Below are 27,411 nucleotides of genomic sequence, written 5' to 3'. Positions count from 1 at the left end.
AGGAAACATGAGCATGTTAATGAAGTCTTCATCTGACAGGTCTCCAGAGGCCTCAGTGGATGATCTGAACATTAGCCAACATCAGCCCTATCTGGCCTAGCATGTGGGTTACCAAATGTACTTAAACAAAGAAATTCTGGCCTGAAAAGTGGTGTAAAACTCTATGTAAAAAGCAGTGGCATTCAACATCATTTTATGGGACTTTTTTCAAGGTAACACCTCTTAATTTTACTTGATCTTTGGGTTGTCTATAACCAGTCTCACAATCCTCCGCATATGCCACTCCTGTATTTTTCTTGGCCTGTCAGACCTGGGTTTTACAGCAACTGTGCCTGTGGCTTTACATTTCCTTACAGTTGAAATTGACAGTTTAAACCTTTGAGATAGCTTTTTGTAGCCTTCCCCGGCCTAAACCATGATACTGAACAATCTTTGTTTTCAGATCTTTTGAGAGTTGCTCTGAGGATTCCATGCTGTCACTCTTCAGAAGAGAGTCAAACAGAAGCACAACGTGCAATTGGCCACCTTAAATACCTTTTCTCCTGATTGGACACAAAATCTCAAGTTAAAATGGCTTTTCGTATTTCCAGGATTCCTTCTGCTTAAATATTTGTTGCATTAAAATATTAATAACATTAATAATAAAATCCATTTTGTGTGGCTCAATTTCTCTGACTCTACATATGTGGATCAGGAAACCCTCTGCATCACTGATGGGATGTTATCAGCAACTGTCATGGCTGTGCATTAAAATGCAGTGAGTGAGCTCTAACCTTTGCATCAATTGTTCCGCCCATCACTGGGAACTGGGTGAAGTGACAAAAAAGGGGGTCAACCTGAGGACCAGTTAAAGTGAGATTTGGGGATGTCAATTTGCTCATATCCATACAGCAAAAAGTTGATCACTGTCTTAGAGGGTCAGCTAGGGTGAGATTTGGGGCAAATAATTTTTTCTATACTTTCCTCGATATTGTTGGAACTATGGCTAAATGGCTGGTACACCTTGAACAGCCAAAGAACTGAAATAAGTCTGACAGTCACTATTCACTATAAGGTATTCTGTACCAATACACATTCTGTATTTTATTACACCTGTACCATCTGTGCAAATTATTTACTCGAATTAAACATTTATTGTTACAAGTATGGGATCTGTTATCTGGAAACCCCTTACCCAGAGAGTTCTAAATTATGGGTAGACCATCTCCCATAGACTCCATTTTAATCAAATCATTTTTTTTTAAATAATTTACGTTTTCTGTAATAATAAGACAGTACTTTGTACTGGATTATTCCTAATTAGTGGTAAAACAATTCTATTGGGTGTAGTTTATGTTTAAAATATTTTTTAGCAGACCTAAGGTATGGCGATCAAAATTACAGATAAACCCCAGGTCCTGACCATTTTGTATAAAAGGTCCCATACATGTACTAAGTTTATATCTTTACTATGTGTTCAACTAAGGAAATTACCACTAATATTACTAATAGTACAAATACATACCTAAATTATTTGAATAATGCTTCAGTTACAATTCATTAGCTTACATTTTTGGCTTGTAATTGGATAAGCTCCGATGGGCAAAGAACTGCAAAATTTTCTTTTCAATGTGTTGATGAAAGTGTGGAAATGCCAGTTTGTGTAATACAACACTTCTTAAGTTAAAATGGACCAAGAAGTTCACATTACGTTACAATCTCCCCCTGAACTGTGCTAGGCAAAATACTATAAAAATAAGTTTTATAGGAATGAAATGTTTAATTTCCCCTCTCACCTCTAATGAAGTCACTCACTTTCCCCCAAGCAGTTTAGGCAGTACAGGTGACGTTATAGGGGTTAGAAAAACATAAAGGCTTGCACTGGGAGCAACAGGCACTACCGCAGGGTAACACACTAGGGGATATTGTTCAAGGGGGTGGTGGACTGGCACTCCATTCATGTAAATCAGCTCAGAGCTTTGATTAACAACATTATGAGGGTTAAGTAACAATATGGGCTAAGGGTGACCCTTTATGCTAACAGCAATCAATTAGATGTCTGCATAGTCTAGATCAGGTTGCCATAGTCTAGATCAGGTTGCCATAGTCTAGATCAGGTTGCCATAGCCTAGATCAGGTTGCTCTGGGGGTTATTTATTAAAGTCCGAATGGCAAAAACTCAAAAAAGTTTTTTTTACTATAAAATCTGAATTTCTTGAGATTTATTATATACCCCGAGGATAGAAAAAGTCTGAATCCAAAAATCCTGCATCTCAGATCTGCAGAGGTTCTATTTAAGTCAATGCGAGAGGTCCCTATCCTATTTGGAAGTTTCTGTGGTCTGCGCTGGAATTAGCCAGAACATCGGACCGTGATGGAAGAATTAGCTGGAAATTTCCGCATTTTGCCTCAAGCTATTTAATTCGATTTTCCGTGGAAAATCTGCTGCAACTGAAAAAAAATTAATGCACGTGAAAATTGGTGCATGCATAAGCATTGGCACATGTCAAAATTATTCAGACGCCCATTGACATTATTGCATTTGGACCAAATAGTCACACATATAAAAATTGTCGCATCAAAATTGCCGCATGTCAAAATTATTTTGACGCTCAATGACTTCAATGTGTTTTGTGAATGTTACGTTGTTTCGCAGTAAATTTGCACATTTTTCAGTGAAATGGCACCGATTTGCCCATCACTACATCTGACTATTTTGGACTTTTCAGGCAAAAATCCGAAAAAATTCAGGTTTTTCGGGAAAATTCCTGAAAAGATTGTACGATTTGGAAAAAACTCCAAAAAAATCATATGATTTGGATTTTTGCTCGATTTTATTATGTTTTCCTGGTCCAATTAAATTGTGTTTTTTTAATAAGAAATAAAATATATTCGACTTTTTTATTTAAAAATAAAAATCAGAAGAAATCAGATTTTGAAAAAAATAACCCCCTCTGTGTTTCTAAACAAAGACAACCTTTGAGAATGGTGCTACATAGCCCATGAAAATACATAATGGATTTAAATAAAGGAATTGAGCCTTAATACATTTTTTATAACATTGTTATTGGCTTTGAAATGTAATAATCTCAACCTGCAAATATACACATTATTCACGTTTAACCCAAAAATTGCACATCTATTAAGAACCTCTTACACCTGTCTGCTATACATTACACATTTTTTGTAGTTATCAAAAAGCAAAAAACGAACCCTTGTTAAGATTTAAAATTATTTTATCCTTTAGATTGTGGCAAAGGTCTGACCTTTCAGGCTAAGGGCACACTAGGCGATAGCGCCGCGATATGACGCAATCGCTGGGGAAACTTTGGCGCTGGCGTCTATGGGGAATCGCGAGCGTAAAAACACACGCAGCGATCTTTTTTCTATTGTCGCTCGAAATCGCCTCGTTAGGCGATTTCGAGCGACAATAGAAAAAAGATCGCCGCGTGTGTTTTTACGCTGGCGATTTGTCGCGATTCCAGTGCAGTGCAGAAATTAATTGATAAAATGCGATGAGACATATTTGTCTTGCAATAAGTGGCATTATTTACACAAGCATTGCAGTTAGATTTAGTGTTATTTCTGATGAGTTTCATTTAGGTTAACTGTATAATGTGCTATTTAACCTGTGGATTTTTTTGGCCCCACCAATGATTGGCCCCACTAATGAACTGTTTATAGCGATTTCGAGCGACAATAGAAAAAAGATCGCCGCGTGTGTTTTTACGCTGGCGATTTTTCGCGATTCCCCATAGACGCCAGCTCAAAAGTTTCCCCAGCGATTGCGGCTTAAAAGTCGCGGCGAAAAGTCACCGCGAGTCAAATCGCGGCGCTATCGCCTAGTGTGGCCTTAGCCTAAGGGATGGAACTAGGGGTAGGCAGAAGAGGCACCTGCCTAGGGCGAAAAAATAGGGGGGGAACTGGGCAGGTACCTGATAAAGGGTTTTCTGTCTACCCCTAGTCAGTGGTCACTATCCTCTGTTGCTCTCCCCTCCCTCTCTTCTGTCACACTCACTAGTGGGGGAGCACTCACTATACAATTTATGGCTTTGGTTCACATAACACCACCTTCTGGTTGACAATAAAAATTGGCAACACTTTTGTTTATATCTGGCATTAATTCTAGCTATAATCTTTAGTAAACCTTGGGAAACACCTTACACAACATGATTGCATTAATAGGAAATAATATTTTGGTATGCCAGAACATTCAGATTAACAGAACTGCTCACCTTTTATTAAACTTCCTCTTATATTTCTTTTCTGGTCCATTATCTGTCTATCACACTTTAATAAATGGGCACCCAAGGGTTGTAACAATCACTTCCCATTGAAACAGTTGAATACAGGTTCATATTTTTCATTAAACTGAACAATATACAATTCTGTTGTCTCCTTTATCCAAATGAATTGCTTTGGCAGTCATTGTAAATGCTGATTCACAAGTATTGCAATGTTGTTATTGGAAGGGTCAGCTCCCAGATGCTGCAGCATCACAATGCTTTCTGGCTTTAATTTACTCTCTGTCTGGTATGGCATGAGAAATAATTGACCATCTTCTTCCTCTTAGATGTTTTCTTTCCAAACACAGTAACAGTTGTTGCACTATTGACAGACTTGAGTTGCTATGTATCATCATATATAATATTGAGTTTCAATTGTCTCCATAGCACTTAGACACATAACAATTCTTGGCTTATTGTGATTGTGTTCTCATTCATGCAGTTGTTAATGGCTTTGTTACGTACATTCGCCATGTCTTCCAAAATATCTGATTTATGATTTGAGGCTATGTTTTTTCATTTAACATTTCAGAAAGTCTGGTTGTAATCAAACAATTAAATCCTTATATTCAAGTTAGCATACACATGTGTGTTCTTAATATCCACAGAATGGGCATTCACATTCTGTAAACTCTTTTTAAAGGGCTTTTTGTGCTGACTAATTCTTTGACCTCCATCTTCCGGAATGGCTTGTACACTTGGGTTCCTAAATGCCCTCATTAAAACTCACCGCTCATGATTCAAAGGTAACCCAAGATACACTGAACCTATTGCTAACAGCAGAATGAGGAAAGAAATGCTCCTGCAAGACTGGGATTCTGTTTTCGTAATACTTTTTTGTTAGTTGAATAAATATTTTGGCTGCTTCCTTAGCTGCTTCACGGTAGGTGGGCATGTTTAGGTATGAAAGATTTCCTTTGTACCTGCTATGTGGCATGTCCTTTTGAATGAATGATCACACAGAGCCCCTTAGTGACGTGAAAACTTACTATGAGTTTTTTCTCACTGAATTTAATCTGGCCCTTTATTGGCTATGTTATAAAAGAATGAGCAGAATATGTGCACTGCATTGTCTAATGAGATATTTATGTAGCAGAGCATTAAGCTAGATTTGTGTTGTGTATGACAAACTACCTTAGCGATAGGGATGCATCAGACCTGCTCAAGTACAGTGTACACTTTTTACTTCCATTGCTTGTCCTGATACTTAAACTTCCTGCCACTAACAGGATTTACGCGCTTCTTTGCACTGTCATACAGAGGTAAGGATTGGTTGGATGGTAGTGTAGGCTGCCACGTGGAAAAGGAAACATACAGACCTAATATATGGTCCTTATGTGACAGCTGAGGCAAGGTTTTGTTCTTCAGCCAGATCTGATGCCTGTCTTAGGTGTTTACAGAGAACTAAGGCAGGAATTAGACTAGCATGAGATCAGGGAAATCAATATTAAAATAAGCACCAACAATGACTATTAGATAGTACCTTGAAGAACTGCCTTCAAAATACATAATAATAGATATAATTGATAAATTGAACAATATATTCCAAGTGGCAGACTTTGGATTTGCATTTGAGTTTATTTCTAGGGAGCACTACCTTGTTTGGTAAGATACCGATGGTACCATATCACATTTTGTATCAATGCTGATTGCTAGAACAATGCTACTACACTTATTAAATAAAAGTCTCTTTAATCATTACGTATTTCACACTTTTAAATAAGCATTATCAACCACATTGAAAAGGATATTTCATTTATGTGCAACACAAGGTACCAAAATGACATCTATTGATTTAAGATGCCTTCCTAGCAAGGGTCAAATTAAACCCCTAATCTTCTTACATTGTCTGTCTTATTCTTGTATGACAATTCCTAAAGAATAAGTAAACAGTTTTTTCTCTCTCTAACATTACTCTAATCAGCCCCCAGAATAGCATAATTTCTTCCCCCATTTAATTGTATTTTGTTTCTCTGATACAAGCAGCTGAACTGCAGCTTTTTTAGAGATTCACCGACCAGTGAGAGGATGAGGGTCAAGACTAGGGAGTAAGAGATGGAAGAAGTATGTGCCTAGCACCCCCCAACCCACCTTTGTGCCCTAGGCACATGCCTCTTCTGCCTACCCCTAGTTCTGGCCCTGCCTACTCGGCATGCTCACTGCCTCTGCTTCAATTGGAATCAGACGTGCCCAATGGCAGACCATGTAGTCGCAGGGGGACTGGGGGTTACCGGGCTGTTGGGTCTGCTTCCTCTATAGCTACTCTACTACAGCTTGACAGTTCAGAACACTGGCTAGGTGCATGCACAGGCATGTAAACAGAGATGGCGGACAGCCTGCGGTGTGCAGCAAGTGCGTGGCTAAGCCAGGCCCCTGAATTTTTTTTTGTATATATATTTATTGTATAATTCAAGTAATTAGGGACTTTTACAAGCAATGGAAAACATGCCCTTGGAATTAGAAACACAGAAAATGCAAGACACGACCATCAGCTCAGTGAATTGGATAGCCGTTTCCTATTTTAATTCATCTCATTCTTATAGATGCTGCCTAATAGCATATCATTCCATTTACAAACAATATGCCAGAGTCAATATCTTTTGAAAAGCTGTGTCGACTGACACTTTCAGATGCCCAGCGGCTTGTTCAGGCAGATTTTATTTAGTCCACTATAAATGGAACTGTTTGAGGGTTTGTGATTCTCAACTGTTTCACATCAGAAAATGAAAACAGGCAGAGGCCAGCTAAGACCACAACAGTGACTGCCAGCCCATTCATATGCCAAACATGAAAGCAACAAGGCCCACACTTTGATCTGCACATTTTTGGATTTATGTCAGGAATAAAAAGAGGATTGTTTTTATACAACCTGAATTAAAAGTAGAAATCAATCAATATCCAGGCTCTTCCTGCAAGTGTAAAGAATTAGTTTATGCATAAAAATCGAAATCTGCAAATTGAAAACAATCGTAACGTAACCGAGGAATGTGCATATTTTATTTTACCCTGGTAGATTACAGGAAATATTAAATGATTTAATTATTGAAAATAAAAAGCATACTAGAAGCTTTAGCAAAATCATAGATATAGGGTCTTTATTTCCATTGAGGAAAAACAACGCTGATGTTACACAATGAAACAGACCTGGAAGAGATTCAGAATCTGCTTTTAGCTCAGATAGCTTCAATTTTAGAATTTTGCCATCTTGAAACATTTTAAAGCATTAAATAAATCCCCAGTGGTAAACTCTCTTTGGCAGATTTCTGATTGTTTTGCTGTAACCACTGACCTGACGGAGAGAGGAATTTAGCTTCTAGAGCCATCATCCTGGGTGGGTCTGAACATTTGCTATCATTTGAAGGGGATATAATATAATAATGGGACTTAACGCTGGTTTAAATCTGTGCTTAGGGTATCTAGAAACCCCTTGGCTGACAATGCATACACTAAGCTTGAATTTCATTTATTATTATGATTGTTTCAAGGACCGTCTATCCCTTTTGCCTATGATTATTTTTCTAAACTAAAAACCTGGCACACAGTTTAACTGTTAAAAATTGCTAGAAGGTACTGTAGTTGGACCAAAAATACCTGATTTAGATTCAGGATGTTTCGGTCAGACAGAAAACAACAACAGATGATCCCCTTCAGGCCACCCTCTGGTCATGGATATGAAATTAAAATATTAAAGTAAGTAAGAGCACTAACCTAACAGTGCAATTGGGTATATGGCTTGTGTTAATTACAATTTTTTCATGTGTTATTTTTATAGAATCCAAAACTGACATGTATCATTCATCGTCTACATGTCCCTCTTTCCTTCCTACCAAAGCTGGACATACATCATTTGTCAACCAATGGAAAATGTAAAAGAAAAAGTGGTCAAGGCCAAATAATAAACCAACTTGGTTCCTATATTGGGTGTTTACCTGACACATAAAAGCACAAGTTGTGCTTCACTCCACGTGTTTGTGTCATGGTCGGCACCCAACAACAGAACAAATGCCAAGCACCCTGGTCTTGGCTCGTGCTTCACGAGAGGTGCAAGGCTAGAGGTTCTGGATAGACAGAGGGGCACGACTGTTAGCTAGAGTCTTTAAACCAGAATCGTTGTCAGAACAGGCCGGGTCGAGGCAGGCAGATGTCAATCTTAATCAGGCAGGCAAAGGTCAAAACCGGGTAATCAATCAGACAGGAGGGTTCATCGAAGGGGTAGTCGATATTCAGGGAAGGTTCAGATATAGAGGTCAGGATAGTCGTTAGCCAGGCAGGGGTCAAAACCAGAATCAGAATCAGAATACAGAAGCTCAAAAAGCACAAAGCACCAGGAATCTTGCACAAGACTGAACTCCCCTTATATACCCTAGATATTTTGCGCCCTTTGCGCGTCGGCATCATCACGCCAGCGCATCCGAGTCAATAATAGAAACGAGACGCGGGTGCGCGCACCCTAAGAAACGGCATTGGTGGAGGAAGAGGAAGCACGTGGCGGGCGTTCCCGCCGCACCACTGGACCACCAGGGTGAGTTGTTACACCTGCTTCCCCAATACACCCAGATGCCAAATGCTGCTTTAGTGTGTGGGTGGATCCATAGCAAATATTTTGCTATAAAACTCCACATCACACTTATCATTCCTCGGTTTTTTTTGAGTTACACCACAATCATAATGTTGTAAGTGTGGTAAGGATGATGTTTTAATATATTTATTGTGTGGCAGGAATAGTCCCCCTGATTGATTCAACAAAAAATGATTTGTTTCCCCCAGTTTAAAGAAGTTTTAACTTTATTGAAGAAAGTCCTTGATTGAAAAATGCCCCCTGACCATAACAGAAACATGCAAAGAAGGGGGAATTAAAAATAAATATTTTGACAGTGTTTGTTTCAGTCTGGAACCCGTTCTAATTAATTCAAAAGTGTGTCACCAGAAAATATTGTAAATATTATACTAATTTACAAATGGAACACGCAGCACCAGGTCAAATATAGGTGAAATGTGGTGGCCAAATACCCATTAATTAATTTCCACCTATATGCTTTCCTTTATACTTGCTTTGCACTTGCTCAGGTTATTTAGCACACAGAATATGTGTGTGTGTCATTCTGAATTGAGAAAGCCAGTTAGATGACTAGTGAAACCTCTTCAAAAAATAAAATACAGCAAGTCCGGTTGATTTGACTTATTGCTATAGAAGTAGCACTCGGAATTTGGTGTGTAGCATTCTGTTGAATATGATCACTTAGTTTTAAAGCACTGTTCAAAAAAGGGTTATCTTACTTGCACTATACATCTATCGAACTGATGCTATGTTTTCTCTCCCAGCATGCGTAGACTTAAGGGTCTTTCTCACAGATGTAGGGTGGACCTCTGGACACCACTTTTGCTGATAACTCATGATGGACAGAATACGTGGATGTCCAGGATTCCAGTATATTTATATATATATATATATATATATATATAAAGTCCAAACTCTGGTGCACGCATAACAAATGCTTCTGCCTAGGTGCTGGTTATGGTGAATCATAGATAAAGCAAAAAAACCGCACTCACAGGACTTTTGAAGGTGCAAAATCAAAAATGATATTTATTTAATTTAAATAAATTCATTCAAATAAATATCATTTTTGATTTTGCACCTTCAAAAGTCCTGTGAGTGCGTTTTTTTTGCTTTATATATATATATATATATATATATATATATATATATATATATATATATATATATATATATATATATATATATTAAATTAAATACAGACAGAAAAGTTCACGGACAGTTAGGGTATTTATTTCCTGAAAATATATATTATTTCTAAATACAACCACCCCTTATATCTTTGGATTTTCCAATTAGCCAGGCAATTTCATTGCCTTTATTTTAGATCAAAAAGCCAAGAAGCTATGTAGAACTGAAAAATTCTGAAATATTATAATAAAAAGCCAATCTTTAATGATGTATAGATTTCCACACATTAAATTGCAATGACCTTGTTTCCCAGTTTGTACTATCTTAAACATACACTGTGGGACAAATTTACTAAGGGTCAAATATTGAGGGTTAATAAACCATCGAATTCGACCCTCGAAGTAAAATCCTACGAATTCGAATATCGAATTCGAAGGATTTACCACAAATCCTACGATCGAGCGAAGGAAAAATCGAACGATTCGAAGGATTTTAATCGATCGATCAAAGGATTTTTCTTCGACCAAAAAAACCTTAGAAAAGTGATGGGGAAGGTCCCCATAGGCTAACATTGTACCTCAGAAGGTTTAAACTGCCGAAGTATGTAGTCGAAGTATTTTTTAAAGAGACTATCGAATGGTTGAATAGTCGAACAATTTTTAGTTTGAATCGAAGTCGTAGTCGAAGGTCGTAGTAGCCTATTTGATGGTCGAAGTACCCAAAAAAATACTTCGAAATTCAACGTTTTTTTACTTCGAATCCTTCACTCGAGCTTATTAAATGTGCCCCTGTGTGTACAGTTTCTCTTAAAGGAAAACTATACCCCAAAAATGAATACTTAAGCAACAGATAGTTTGTATCAAATTGAATGACATATTAAAGAATCTTACCAAACTGGAATATATATTTACATAAATATTGCCCTTTTACACCTCTTGCCTTGAACCACCATTTCGTGACTCTATCTGTGCTGCCTCAGAGATCACCTGACCAGAAATACTACAACACTAACTGTAACAGGAAGAAGTGAGGAAGCAAAAGGCAGAACTCTGTCTGTTAATTGGTTCATGTGACCTAACATGTGGTTTGTATGTGTGCACAGTGAATCTTACGATCTCAGGGGGCGGCCCTTATTTTTTAAAATGGCAATTTTCTATTTATGATTACCCAATGGCACATACTACTAGAAAAGTATATTATTATGATAATGGTTCATTTATATGAAGCAGGGTTTTACACATGAGCTGTTTTACTCAGTGTCTTTTAATAGAGACCTACATTGTTTGGGGGGTATAGTTTTCCTTTAAGTTCCATCATTTAAGTTACAAAAAAAGGGCCTTATTTCTTTTAGTTTTTATTACATAATATTGAGCTCAAATTTAAATTTCCATTTGAATAAATAATCCTATAATCCTACAGTTTATTTGACACGTTCCCCTTAATCTTTCTTGAAGTCATTCTTTGTCTTGAATCGTTTCCCAGTAAGAGATGTTTTACAGTGCTATTCACCACACACTAAGAAACACAAAATCAAATCAAAAGCCAGTGTAAGTCACTGATATTGCATCTCAATACAAGATCACTTCTTAACAAGCAATATATAATTTTTATAATATTTTTTCAAGCACACACCCATACATGCAAAGCCCCCTTTATGCTTTATAATGGACCACAAGTTTTGCCATACACTGTTTCTAGTGTTGATACATTAATCCTCCTCTGCTGCTTTAACTCATAAAGTTTTCCTCTTTATCAAAAGCAATATATCCTTTCCCAGCAAGGGAAAGTCTAAAAATAGAGTTGAACAGTGCAGAGTATTTATAAGTAGAGTTATAACCAATCACTGGAAGATTTATGTTTCCTCTGGGGTCATTACTTGATCTGTGTTGTTTAATCTATATAAATGAGCAAGGCAGAAATAACCTGTAAACCAGCAACAGTTCGTACTTGTTCTAAATTGAATTCGGCAAGAAGAAAACAAGCCCAGAAGACTTAGCTGTGGTTTGATAGGATGGATCCTTTATCTTAGTTAATGCTGGTTTGTCCAAAAACGAAACCTATTATTTAAAGTATATGGGAATAAATTGCCTGTGAATAAGCTATTAGTTCATGAATTGTATTCTAGCATGAAGGGAAACAGATAAAACCTTTGGAGAATGCTTTCCATATGGATGTATAATTTCTGTTTCATGCTCATTTTTAGTATATATGGCTGCTAGCATTAGAATTTAAACGAGCAGTTTACAAGAATGTAGCTATCAAGCAGTGAAACTCTATGTTTATTTAATTGTAAATAGCATTCAGATCCCCTTCCCTTATTCTACTCATTTAGCAGAAAATGAAAATAAACTCTGTCCAATAGAGAGTATACAAATCAACAAGAGCAATATGGCATTTAGAAACAACATCCGACGTTGCTGCTTATTATATTTACTAATATGGCACAAAATATGGCACATTCATTTGTATCGCACGCTAAGAGCAACTATTGAGTCATAAAGGCCAAACATGAAGTTTAAAGGAAAACGATACCCTCAAAATGAACACTTAAGCAACAGATAGTTTACTTCATATTAAGTGGCATATTAAAGAATCTTACCAAACTGGTCTATATATTTAAGTAAATCCTGCCCTTTTACATCTATTGCCTTGAGCCACCATTTCGTGATGGTCTGTGTGCTGCCTCAGAAATCATCAGCTAACCAGAAATACTACAACTCTAAGGGGCAGGTTTGACTGAATTTTCGAAGTTAAAAATGTTTGAATTTCAAAGTAATTTTTGAATACTTTGACTATCGAATAAGATACTACAACTTTGAATTTTAGAATATTTGACCATTACTGTCTCTTTAAAAAAACTTTGACTTCAATACTTTGCCAAATTAAACCTGCCGAAGTGCTACTGTATGTTAGCCTATGGGGAACTTCTACAACCATTTTCTAAGTCTTTGTACATCGAAGGAAAATCCTTTGATCGTATGCTAAAATCCTTCGAATAGTTTGATCGTTCGAACACTAAATTCTGTGAAAAATCCTTCGACTTCGATATTCGAAGTCGAAGGATTTCAATTCTATGGTCGAATTTCGAAGTTTTTTTAACTTTGAAAATCGACCCTTAGTAAATCTGCCCCTAACTGTAACAGGAAGAAGTGTTGAAGCAATAGACAGAACTCTGTCTGTTAATTGGCTCATGTGACCTAACAAGTATGGTTTGTTGGTATGTTTGTGTGCACCGTGAATCGTACGATCCCAGGGGCGGCCCTTATTTTTAAAAATGGCAAATTTTTATTTATGATTACCCAGTGGCACATAATACTAGAAAAGTATATTGTTATGAAAATGGTTTATTTACATGAAGCAGGGTTTTACATATGAGCTGTTTTATGCAATATCTTTTTATAGAGATCTACATTGTTTGGGGGTATAGTTTTCCTTTGAGGTGGCAGCTGGACAAAGAACAGGATAGTGACTTGCCTTCTCAGGAGTAACAATAACAAGGTCTCACACACCAAACCAAGCAGTGTGGGAGGCAACGGAAAATATTTTATTATTATTATAAAACGCAAGAGTCACGACCATTATGTAAATTATGTCCTGCTAAACTATGCTCAGTGATATCATCAATTATAATCAGTGCTTAGTGCTGTCATTTGTATCACATGCTTCCCTCAAATGTGTGAAAACAAAAGTTTTATGACTGTGGATGAGCAAAAAAATTCGCCTCATTTCGCTGAGAAAAAATGCTTCTAGACTAAAAAGCATAGTTTAATGTATTTGGCAAATTTATGCAGTTTTGTGAATTTTTGTAAGTGAAGTGGGTCAGATTTGCCCATCGCTATTTATGACCACCATAAAAGCACTTGGCCATTGGGACTTGTTATTTCCTGTTGTCATTGGAGTTCCTAGGTGACTTCTATATCCTTATATTTTACAGTAGGGGGAACAGTAATCAGACTATTGACAGCCAGGGACAGGAAACTGCATGATTGTCTGCCCTCTACCCTGTGAGATTTTGACAGCATTAGTCCTTAGCTAAGCAACTGCTTTCCAGCCCTAGCATAATAGTAACATTAAGGGGGTTGTTTTCTAAAACTCGATTTTTTCTCACTCTGTTAAAATAGAAATTCGAACTCCCAACCCCAAATCCCCTTAATTTACCAGACAATTTATGCGATTAGCAAACGAAAACCAGCTCAAACAACCTGAAACTATCAAGAATCCTGAAGATAAAAAAAATGTTCCAATTGTTAAAGGGACCATCTGCCATTGAATTCTACATGATATTGAAAGGTTTTAGCTGCAGCATTTTTTCGTATAGTAAAAATTCAAAAATGTGAGTTTTTTTAACCCTTTAAAAAACCTGAAAAATTTGAGGTTTAATAAATAGGCCCCATTGGGTGGGACCAAGTAGTAGGTTGCCATGCTGTTTTTAACTGAACACCACTATTTCTTTTAATACAGCAACATCTAGTTTGCTGTACACACAGAGTTCAAAATATCAGGGCACCGTATGTCTGTAACTATGTCACAGCTTTTCAGTTTCCTGGCACTGCATATTTTGCAGTTATTAAAGAAGTTTAATATGAAATAAGTGTTAGTGTTATGTAGACATCGGTCATTTAAGGCAATAATCTGTCTTTAAAGGCAAATAATTCAAAATTGACAGTGAATGAATGAGAGTGAACATTTTCTACACCAAGGAAAGAAGTAATGCAAAATTACTTCATTAACGAGCAATAATTTGTTGTTGCCATTCTAGCAACATTGTGATTTTTTTTTTCCACAAGCTTTTGAGATTTTTAACAAAAAATATAAAAATTTACGTCACCCTACACCTACCAAGATGCGAAAGAAGTCAAAGGAAAGTATTTCTTTAGAATACAGTTTTCTGCTAGTCACGATTTCTGAGCTTGCTTAAAAATGAATGAGAAAATGCGCTTCTCGATTTTTTTCTGAAGCTTGATACACTCATGATGATGAACCCATTCGAAGTTTTTACAAAAATTGTGATCACGGCTTGTCATACTCAATTTTTTTGAACTAGAGAAACTTTTCAAATTTTTTTAAGACTAAGGGGTATATTTATCAAAGAGTGAAGTTAATAGTGAAGTTCCGCCACTAGAGTGAAATTCCGCCACTCTTCATTCATTTCTATGGGATTTTTATAGGCATATTTATCAAAGGGTGACCTTTCACTTTCACCCATTGATAAATACGCCTTTCAAAATCCCATAGAAATGAATTGAGAACTGCGGAATTTCACTCTAGTGGCGGAACTTCACTCTTTGATAAATGTACCCCTTAAGGTGGCCATACACGGGCCGATAAGAGCTGCCGTCAGACCGAGTCGGCAGCTTATTGGCCCATGTATGGGGGCCCCCGATGGGCTTTCCCGATCTAGATCTGGCCAGAAAGTCGGCCAGATCTCGATCAGATGGGACTAAAAATCCCGTCGGATCGCAGCCGCATCTGTTTGTTGATGAGGTCCCGCGATCTGACCGCCTGTTCCCGTTCGTTAGGATCCGATCGTGGGCCCAAAGTGGGCATATCGGAGAGAGATTCGCTCCGTGTATGCCCACCTTAACGCTGACCTTGCCCATTCTTTTCCCATTCTTCCCGTATAAACGTGGTGGCATCACCAATAAGCCCAGTTCTAAAGTTAGGGAAATCATCCCAGGATGCACTCTACATAGACTTTTGGTACCATTTGTGCCTGTCTCCTCATGTTCCTCAAAGTTGTTTTTGGAGCTCCCAGTTTAGTAATTTAATTATAGGAGGCCCAAAGATACCACAACATACCAACCACTGCAGTAAGAAATCTTTAACAATGACCAACATGGGTGGTATATGAGCTCATTTTTTTTTAACTACTGTAGTAATTTATTCATATTTTTGTCCCTGTTACTTAGAACAAATCAATGCTGATCAGTGAGTGAAGTGACTTTTGTAGACAATGCACTACAATCAGATTATCCAAATATCACACCTCAAGCCCTAAACTAGTCTGTATGAATTAGGGAAAGTAATGGATATATTGCATGTTTAGAGGTCAGAATAAGGCAATGGAATGATCTGAAGATATACACAAAAAATAACACAAGCTGCAGAATCAAGACAGAAAAGTTCAACAATCCCTTCACCACATAAAAGTGCATTACTGTCAGAATTTATTATCTGACACAGCTCACATTATATTTTTTGTGGTGAAGACAAAGCAAGTAGGGCCCTGAACTAAACGCACCTAGTTATTACTTCCACTAGGCAATAACCCATCGGATCTAAGAATGCAACATTTATTAAAAGTTAGTATAAAAAACTCAACACAGACGGATGTCCAAAATCAGTTCTGTGAGACCCACCCATAATAAATTGTTATTTTGTAATATCTTGTGCAATTCCTACGCAAAGTGCCATCATGGTCACTGACACTTTTCAGGGCTAGATGTTTGCTGGACCCCCTCCACATCAAACTGGCCTTCCAGTTTTAATATTGGCCAATTGCACCTGACTTTTGAAAAGGTATAGAAAACAAGGAGAGTGTAAATAATCAATAGAAATATAGATTTTCATCTAGAGAAACTATATTCGAGATGGTAACCCACTAAGAAAAGGTGTAAATTATGTAAAGCTGACAAATCGAATTTAAAGATATTCAAGAGACGCAGGCTAAATAGCAGAGTTCTGGGTTGCTTCAGAAACCCAGTATAATTCATAATTATCCATGCTTCCGAGTTGTTACATTTTTTTATTGGACATTTTTCAGATTCAGTTTTAGATCAGACAAAAACAATTAAAAAGTGGACACCCCACAAACATAAGTAGTAGGGGCAGGGCTGGAACTAGGGGTAGGCAGAAGATGCAGTTGCTTACATAGTAACATAGTAACATAGTAACATAGTAAGTAAGGTTGAAAAAAGACACATGTCCATCGAGTTCAACCTTTTTTTTTGTTTTTTTGTTTATTAACTACCTATCTGCCAGTTGATCCAGAGGAAGGCAAAAAACCCATCTGAAGCCTCTCCAATTTGCCTCAGAGGGGGAAAAATTCCTTCCTGACTCCAAAATGGCAATCGGACTAGTCCCTGGATCAACTTGGACTATGAGCTATTTCCCATAACCCTGTATTCCCTCACTTGCTAAAAAGCCATCCAACCCCTTCTTAAAGCTATCTAATGTATCAGCCTGTACAACTGATTCAGGGAGAGAATTCCACATCTTCACAGCTCTCACTGTAAAAAACCCCTTCCGAATATTTAGGCAGAACCTCTTTTCTTCTAATCGGAATGGGTGACCTCGTGTCAGCTGGAAAGACCTACTGGTAAATAAAGCATTAGAGAGATTGTTATATGATCCCCTTATATATTTATACATAGTCATCATATCACCCCTTAAGCGCCTCTTCTCCAGCGTGAACATCCCCAATTTGGCCAGTCTTTCCTCATAGCTAAGATTTTCAATACCTTTTACCAGCTTAGTTGCCCTTCTCTGTACCCTCTCTAATACAATAATGTCCTGTTTGAGTGATGGAGACCAAAACTGTACGGCATATTCTAGATGGGGCCTTACAAGTGCTCTATACAGTGGAAGAATGACCCCCTACCCGTGACTCTATGCCCCTTTTAATACAGCTCAAGACCTTATTTGCCCTTGATGCTGCTGACTGGCATTGCTTGCTACAGCCAAGTTTATCATCTACAAGGACTCCAAGGTCCTTTTCCATAATGGATTTGCCTAGTGCAGTCCCATTAAGGGTATAAGTGGCTTGGATATTTTTACATCCCAGGTGCAGGACTTTACATTTATCAACATTGAATCTCATTTGCCACTTAGCTGCCCAGATTGCCAGTTTGTCAAGATCCTGTTGCAAGGATGCCACATCCTGGATGGAATTAATTGGGCTGGATAATTTTGTGTCATCTGCAAACACTGATACATTACTTACAACACCCTCCCCTAAGTCATTAATGAACAAGTTAAATAAAAGTGGACCCAATACTGAGCCCTGGGGGACCCCACTAAGAACCTTACTCCAAGTAGAGAATGTCCCATTAACAACCACCCTCTGTACCCGATCCTGTAGCCAGTTTCCTATCCATGTGCAAACGACTTCATTAAGCCCAACAGACCTTAGTTTAGAAAGCAGTCGTTTGTGGGGCACAGTATCAAACGCTTTGGCAAAATCCAAATAGATCACATCTACTGCCCCCCCACTATCCAGAATCTTACTTACCACATCATAAAATGCAATCAAATTCGTCTGACATGACCTATCCTTCATAAAGCCATGCTGATTGTTGCTCATAATGCCATTCATTAGGACAAAATTTTGAATGTGATCCCTTAACAAGCCTTCAAATAATTTGCCCACCACAGATGTCAAGCTTACTGGCCTATAATTGCCAGGCTGAGATCGTAATCCCTTTTTAAATATTGGAATAACATCAGCTTTTCTCCAATCCATAGGCACCATACCAGATGACAGTGAATCTGAGAAAATCAGAAATAAGGGCTGGTCTAAAACTGAACTAAGCTCTCTTAGAACCCGGGGGTGTATGCCATCAGGCCCTGGAGCCTTGTTTACATTAATTTGTATTAAAGCTTTTTGAATCATATCCTGAGTCAGCCACTGACTAGATTGAGCTGAACCATTCGTGCAGTTATTAAGCGAGCCTGTGAACCCAGACTCCTCTATTGTATACACTGAAGAAAAGAACTGATTTAACACATTTGCCTTATCTGTATCTGTTACAACCATACTGGTACCATTATTTAATGGAGCAACACTCTCAACCTGCATCTTTTTACTATTAATATATTTAAAAAACTTTTTAGGGTTAGTTTTCACCTCCACCGCAATTAACTCTTCATTTCTTTTCTTAGCCTTCCGGATTGCTGATTTACAACATTTATTACAGTGTTTATATTCATTAAATGCAGCTTCTGTCCCTACAGATTTGTAGTTTTTAAATGCCTTTCTCTTCTTTCCCATTAACATCTTTACCTCTGTATTAAGCCACACAGGATGATTCTTAGAGCTTCTACGTTTAGTCCTTAAGGGAATAAATTGAGAACAGTAATGATTTAATATCATTTTAAAGGACAACCATTTCTGTTCTGTGTTTTTAGCTGAAAACCTAATGCCCCAATCAATGCTCTGTAGGGCAGCCCTCAAGGCACTAAAATTAGCTTTGGCAAAATTCATGGTTTTTGTTGCCCCAGTATATTTTTGTTTTTTGCACCAGACATTAAAAGATATAACATTATGGTCACTATTACCCAGGGGTTCAATGACTTGCACATTTGCTATAAGTTCTGGGTCATTTGAGATCACTAAATCAAGAATAGCATTTTTTCTGGTTGGCTCCTCAACAACCTGTGCTAAAAAATTGTCGTGCAATAAGTTTATAAACTTGTTCCCATTAACTGATCTAGCAGTACCGTTGCTCCAGTCAATATCTGGGTAATTAAAATCCCCCATTATCATTACTTTACCTAAACTAGCAGCCTTTTCTATTTGCATTAGGAGCTTTGTCTCTTCCTCCTCACTTACATTAGGGGGTCTATAACATACTCCTACAATTAATTTGCTGGATTCTTTACAATTGGTGAAGAACTCCACCCATACGACTTCTGGCCCCTCATTTTCTAACATAACCTCCTCCTTTATATGAGCTTTTAAATCCTGCCTAACATACAGACATACCCCTCCTCCTTTTCTATTGCCTCTGTCCCTCCGAAACAAAGTATAGCCACTGATATTTACTGCCCAGTCATGCGACTCATTCAGCCATGTTTCGGCCAAACCAATCACATCATATTTTCCTTCCATCACCAGCAGCTCCAGCTCTCCCATTTTACCAGTCAGACTTCTTGCATTTGTAAACATACATTTAATACTGGCACCATATTGAACATATGACATGTGGTCCTCCCTATCCTTAACAGTATCCCTAGCCAAATCTCCTCCCCCATTTTCCCTTTCTTTGCCCACTATCTCATCTAACCTGTCTACCACTGAATCTTTTACTGAACCTTAGGGAGCAATAATAGGGGGGCGCTGGGCAGCTACCTCTAAAACTGTCTTCTGCCTACCCCTAGTCCTAGTCTTTCTTTTTTGCCGGGGGTGGGGCTTGTTGGCCAGGGGCCGGGCATGTCAGTCAGGGGCGGGGTAGGGGCAGCACTGCCTGTTAGTAATGTGGTGCTTTGACGAAAAACTCATTATAGAAGTTATAGAAATATCCGCAAAACAGCAAAAATTTGTGAAACACATTCAATTCTGGAGGGGTTTTTTACAACATTTTATCACGCATATTTTCACTGTTGGTTTTAATTTTTTTTTTCCCACTCTTTATTTACGTTTTTTCACAAGACATATAATAATTTAACATATACAAAAAAAAATGTCCTTGTGTTACTTAGTTTAAGATGGCATTTGTATTACACAACATTATCTTTGATAATATCTTTGATAAATTGATAATTTTTTGATACAAAATAAATTAAAGTCAATGGCTGTTTTTTAACTGCATTTTTCTTGCATATGTTTTCACTACAAATCCATGCCTAGCAAAAAAATTTGCTTATCACTACTGCCCATAACTACCAGGCATTGAAAATAGTACTTAAACGATATACGGACTGCTCGAATATATTACAGTATGTGAAATGTATATGGAATGCAATATTTCCACATTTGTAGATTAAACCCCTCTCTTCTGTTGTACTAATTGTACCTCAATAATTCTGTCCATTGGTTTTTGGTTTAGAACCCCCCCCCACACACACACCTGATATCATGAGTCTACAATGTCAACCACAAATACTGTATATTGTATGGTCATTTTCTTAAAAAGATTTTTTGGAGACTGGTTTTATGTTAACGATGTGTTACGGGAAACTGTAACCCCCTTTATTTGGTCCTAGTATAAGGAAAATATATAAAAAATAAACCCCAGTTGGTGTCTCATTAAGTAGTGATATTTCTTTCTTGCATGAAGAAAAAAGCTGTATACTGCAGATGGTTTCTTAAACACTTCACACTCTTAATATATACTTATGTAACTCACCTGTGGGTGTGGTAGGAAATTGTAGTAACAGTGTGACTTGCTTACCCTGTTACCCAGGACCCTAGGACTACGAACACCTCCTTGCAACTCCCAGTGAGGGGCATTACTTTAAGGCTCCCCACTTCAGTGGATCATTGTTTGGTTTCTAGCCCAGATTATCCAGGATGGAAATACACTGAAATGCAGGTGCTTCTACATTAACAGTATTCAGACAGTGTAGTCTCCCTGCACATTTGCTTCAATCAATTCAAAACCTTCACACTTGAAGATACTTCAACTAGTGTCCTGCTAAGGAGGTAGTAAAACCTGTCTTGGTGATTCCTTCCCCAAGACTGGAAATTCCACAGGGTATCTTGCTTTTTAGTACCTGTCCCTGCTCCTGAGTTCACCCACTCATGTCACTGGCTGGTGGTTATGTCACTGCAAGGGTTCTACACCCAACTAAACTCCTTGTTGGAGCATATAGCTGCTCACTATATAATCTACCACTGCTAGGATTGCCACCTGTCTGGACTTCACCCAGACAGCTTAGTTTTTGGAAGGGCTGTCCGGGTGGAAACTGCCAATTTAGGAAATCCAGACAGGACATTGAAGTTAATGTGATAAGCCAATCGCTGAACGCCAAGTAATCAGTGCATCAGCCCCTCCCCCGACGTTACCAACCCTGCCCCTCAACACCCTGACATCACCGGCCTGCCCCAACGTCATCTGCCCCACGCCTGACGTCATCTGCCCCCTGCCCGTAACTGAGCCTGACACCTATGCAAACCCAATCCTGTACCCACCTCCCTACTAGGGTTGCCATCTTTTCTGGAAAAAAATACCGGCCTTCCTATATATTTATTTCTCTATTAATAACATTGGGATCAACAATCATTTTTACCGGCCAGGCCGGTAAAATACCGACCAGGGGGCAACCCTACTCCCCACTAGGTGGGGGGATCCAGGAAAAGAGCCCATAGCACGTGTTTTCTCCCTTTTATTTACTTAAACACTGACACCTGAACTGCTATCACCGATATCACTTTTACCCTGAAAAGGAAATAATCACCCAGGGTTTACTAAGGACCACCTTAGGTGTCCAAACTAAGGGGAAACTTAGGCCTGAGGAAATTTAGGGTCTCTACACTTATACCTTGCAAAGTGAAACTGAGATGCGCTATTTTTTGTTATTATTTGCTACAATGTTTTTATATTTTTCTGTTAAGGGGACAGTTCACCTTTATGTTCATTTTTAGTTTGTTACAGAATGCCCTGTTGTTAGAAACTTTTCAATTTGTCTTTATTGCTTATTTTTATAGTTGTTTCATTATTTGCCTTTCTCTTTTACCTCTTTTCATCTTTCAAAAATCTTTGAAACATCAAATTGGGGTTACTGACTTCGGCAGACAAAAATGTATTACTCTGTGAGGCTACAATATTGTTTTTATTAAAGGGGTGGTTCACCTTTAAGTTTAAAAAAAAAAAAAAATAGTATGTTATAGAATGGCTAATTCTAAGCAACTTTTCAATTGGTCTTCATTTTTTCTTTGATATAGTTCTTGAATTATTTGCCTTCATCATCTGACTCTTTCCAGCTTTCAAACCCATCTAAAAAACAAATGATCTGAAAGGCTACAAATGTATTGTTAATGCTACTTTGTATTACTCATCTTTCTATTCAGGCCTCTCCTATTCATATTCCAGTCTCTTATTCAAATCACTGCATGTTTGCTGCAGAATAAAAAGATAAATAATTCAAAAACCACAAATAATAAAAAATTAAAAACAATTGCAAATTGTCTCAGAAGATCACTCTCTACATCATACTAAAAGTTAACTCAAGGGTGAACAACCCCTTTAAGCATTGTCTGTATTCTTAGCACAGTTGATATACTTTTGCAGCATATACGATTCCTCATACAGTATTCCCAATATATATTTTGTATCATTGAGTTAGGAAGGAGATATCAAGCAAAGCCTTACTCCCACAAAGCTCTATGTTCCCATGCACCAGTCCCCACTGAGAGGGCTGAATGTACTTCATAGACTGGCAAATGTATTCCTCCAGCTGCAACCCTGCAGCAAGTAAATATTAAATTGTAGCTGACAATAACCCATAATCAGATGTGAACATCTGGATGACTATATTTACATATAAATCTTTGAATATTAAGCTGCTTGCCTATTTTGTATAGTTTGTATAGTTTGCCAATCCTTCTTTTACTAGCAAATTGCTTAATCTTATTTCAGGAACAGTTTGGCAGTTGAAAGTCTTGTTCCATTGCTGGAAGTGGGTTTTTAAACATTACTTAAAGTGCTATCTTGTGATTTTATAGGAAGTATATATGAATTGTCTTCGCAAACGAATTCCCTACAACAATACTCCCATAGACTCCATTTTAAATAAATAAGTCATAATCTTACATTTTTTTCCTCTGTAATAATATAGCAGTACCTTATACTTGATCTCAGCTCAGATATAATTAATCCTTATTGGAGGTTAAACAAACCTATTTGGTTTATTTAATATTTAAATGAATTTTAAGTAGAAGTAAATTAAGACATTAAGAGCTATTTCCAATAGAACTATTCTTTATGTGCTGTCTACTTCCAATTCAGTTTTTGACAAGGCTTGTTAACTTAAATCACTAGATAGTCCTCATCATCAGTGATAGGCGGATTGTCCCGTTACGCCTGGCCACAAAATTTGCAAATTTCAAGTGAAATTCTTGATACAAATTACAATTATTAACACTTTCAGGAAAGTGTTTTAATGAACTGGCATATGTCACTCTATTTATCACAGCACTGTATCAATTAGGTAGAATTAATTCAAAACAATGCAAGTCTATAGGGGTAATAATTTTCTATGTTACTATGAATCTGTAGCAACATGGAAAAAGATTTGTAAATTTACCACTTGGAAAAAAAAATACCCTAACTTTATACACAATTGGTGAAAGAGAGATTGGACATTCTTTTCCTAGAGTCTTCTAAGACTCTTTAACTTTGTGATGGAGAAAATTGTAAAAAAAAAATAAAAAACTATGGCAACCTTGGCTATGCTACAGGAACATACTCACTGATTATACATTATGGCAATATGTTGGGATACCTCCTCTTCTCCCCCCCCCATTTATTCACTTTCTCTCCACATACCACAAATCTGATATCTTCTCTCCTCATGCTGCAATGGAGCTTTCACAAATAAATATATATTTAAACTGTCGTTAATGTATATTGACACATATTAGAATATTCGAGCTCTCTTTACTGTTATTGTTACCCACTGCTACAATATTCTCTTTGGAAAATGACATAAAAAACAAAACGTTTCTTACATTTGTTTCGGTGCTCTTACGCTGAACTCTGTACATTGGTTCAAAACATACAATATTCTGGTTTAATTCTAAATGGATAATGTTAATGTTAAATTGTAAAACTTACCAATGTATTATCGTAAACAGTTAAATGCTAGAAGAGTAAACTTAACACAATAAGACTTTGCCAGATATTCTGTTTCCCTTCTAAGCCTTCAGCCTCCCAAGGTTACATTTCCAAAAGGCTTGTTAACGAAACACAATCCTACAAGTTGGAAATGACGCTTACGGGACAAAATGTTATTGTGCACAACTTCAAACCTGGCAGTTGCTGGCGAGTCACAAACATTCTGTACCCACAAATAAATCATCCTATAAACTTTATAATATTGAGAAATATGAAGAGATGTAGAAAAAGGCAGAGGCATATACAAAACAGCAATATGATACAGAACAGCACCGTATGATTTTTAATTGACTCTTACTGAAACAATTTGTGCACAATTCCAGAACAACTTGGACATTTTACTCACATATAGGTTAATAATTTGTGCATATTTGGACTGCTCTAAACATTCATTTAAAATATTTAATAACCACAGTTGTAATTTGTTTTGGAAGCATGTTGAAATAAATCAAATTGCGCTCAGATTTATGTTCATTTAAAGTTTGTACAGATGTTTTACTACATTTTCTATGAGGCCAATGTTATGGCATATTTTTTGCATAATTTCTTGATGGGTTTTTACTCCAGACAAAGCACTTTAATACTTTTTACAATATAAAGCCTAACTTATGGTAACTTGTATGTAGTGAATACATATATACAGCCAGGATAAGTCTGGAAAATGCACCCCTTTAAATCAAGAATTCTGAATAAAAGAAATTACTTAACCTGTGGTTTGGGTGGTTTGAGTTTTTGGTGGCTTGTAGCTATCCTGCCTCAAGATACATTTCCATGATAAATTGAATTTCTTGTAAACCAGACTGCACTGATTTTACATTTTATTGCTTTCTTGGTGATATCAATAAAAATACATGGTTGGCATGCAGTGCAAAAGTTTTCCATATAAACTTAAACAATAACCTCTGTTTAATAAATGGGACACGTATATACATGCTCAGCTGAAAAGAGCAATGGATTTAGATTTGTAACTGCAACGCTCTCCTAAAATAATGAGGTTCTTTTTGATGAAGCCCTCATGTTTTCACCTCATTCTATATATCGCCCAGGAGCCATGTAACAACCTTGATGGTTCCTCAGATCTGAGTATCTACATGTGTTCCAGCCTGGCCTTTCAATCTGTGACTGCTAGCAGTTAATCCTCTTCACTGTTAAAAAGAAAAATGCACTGTAACCAACCAAAAAGCCTTTCTTACCTGATAATGCTCTGTCTTTCATTTTTCCATACATTTTCTTCTGGAGACGGAGAAATGTGTTCGATTTCGTTAATTAATGTCATAAATTTATCATACTAGGATTTTTGAAAAATCAATCATTTCTCGTTAACTTTAAAATAATACATAAACACACACCTCTCTGTCTGTAGGTATATTTAATAAACTATCCCACTGGGTGTATATTCATTCAATTTGTATGAGAACAGCAATGCTTACAATAACTCAAGTCTGATATTTTAAGTCCAATAAACATCACAAAATATTCAAATACTTTTCACTTCCATTCTGCGAACTAACACAGCCTCTGATGTATTTATGTAACATAGTTCAGCACATTCAAATAAAAATTCAAATATGAAAAAAAACGCTGTTTTTCTAATCTCTCTATTACCAGGCAAATATCTTCCAGAATATCTAGAGGCCAATAATCCATGCTAGACGTGTTGTCAACGAAGTTATAAATTGTTGAGAATGATTAACAACCTCCCGATTGCAGATATTTTATCTGATCATTTACATGAGCTTTTATTGTCCACCGCACTGAATGATTGGGAAAAGTTCAGACAAAACCACCAAAAGTAAATTTGCCGAAGAGAACCACAAACATTCATTCTTTCGTTCTGTACAGCTGAACATTAAAATTCAAAATGATACTGTATGGTTGGTTTGGCCCGAAACCTGCAGAGTTGTGGATGAAAAAGAGTATAAAACAACATAGTTCTTGCCAGAAGATTATTCAGGAAAGGATGCAGGATTTATAGGAGATTTTTTACAAGCTTAAGGCTGAGAAAGACAGTTTTTAGATGTAACGTAGGTCAAGTGGTCATTTAAATTATCCTCCCATGCGATTCTTATAAACTGCACTGAATTACATGTGATTGGTGATTGTTAACTGTTGGAATTACTTGCAAATTGATACTTAATATATTTTTCATTGTGCCACTGGATGAGAGGAATCTGAAATACTAAGAAATACTAAGAAATCCACTAAAATCCAGTTCAGTTTCTGTTTCAAACTCCATTGGCAATATGTTTATAATGTGTTCCAAAACGATTTACATTTTATTAAGCATGAATTTGCTGCAAATGACTTATTTTTTGAAGGTTTCCACAATGTCCACAGTTATCCTGTTGCAATATAACATTGCCACAGTATTTCTTTTTTGCAGTTTCTTTTTACAAGACTTTAATTTTTCAGAATTGCATGTAAAATAAAGTTTTTAAAAAAGCAGATGAAATGGGAAAGGGTTTGATAGACTGAGTATAGGGTTTTATAGACTGAGTATAGGAAGAAGCTATGTGGTCTCAGTTGCAATGTCTGTTTCTGGCTCTTATTATTTTAGAGCTTCTCTTGTATGTTCTTACCTTAATGATTAATGATTAAGGCATTGTTAAAAGTGCAAAAAGTAGTGCAATAGCCCACAACTGACCTTGCTACACCTAGGCTGCACAACACAATAGTCATGCTCACCTTTGTATGTACTGTACCACTGACAATGCCTGTTGCAAGTGCATGTGTGTGGTATGTTGGCAAACACTGGCTAACACTTTCATTATGTGCATTATTTTTGACGTACATGACAATTTGCTCCACTGTCCTGTACTTATCTCCTGCTTAGGTGCAATGCAAAGGGTGAAATTCTATATGCATGCTGTTTTTGTGTTAGTAAATGAGTCTTCTAGTCTTG

The sequence above is a fragment of the Xenopus laevis genome, chromosome 5S (genome assembly GCF_017654675.1).
Source record: "Xenopus laevis strain J_2021 chromosome 5S, Xenopus_laevis_v10.1, whole genome shotgun sequence".
NCBI classification, from domain to species: domain Eukaryota; kingdom Metazoa; phylum Chordata; class Amphibia; order Anura; family Pipidae; genus Xenopus; species Xenopus laevis.
This window is presented reverse-complemented; position numbering follows the sequence as displayed.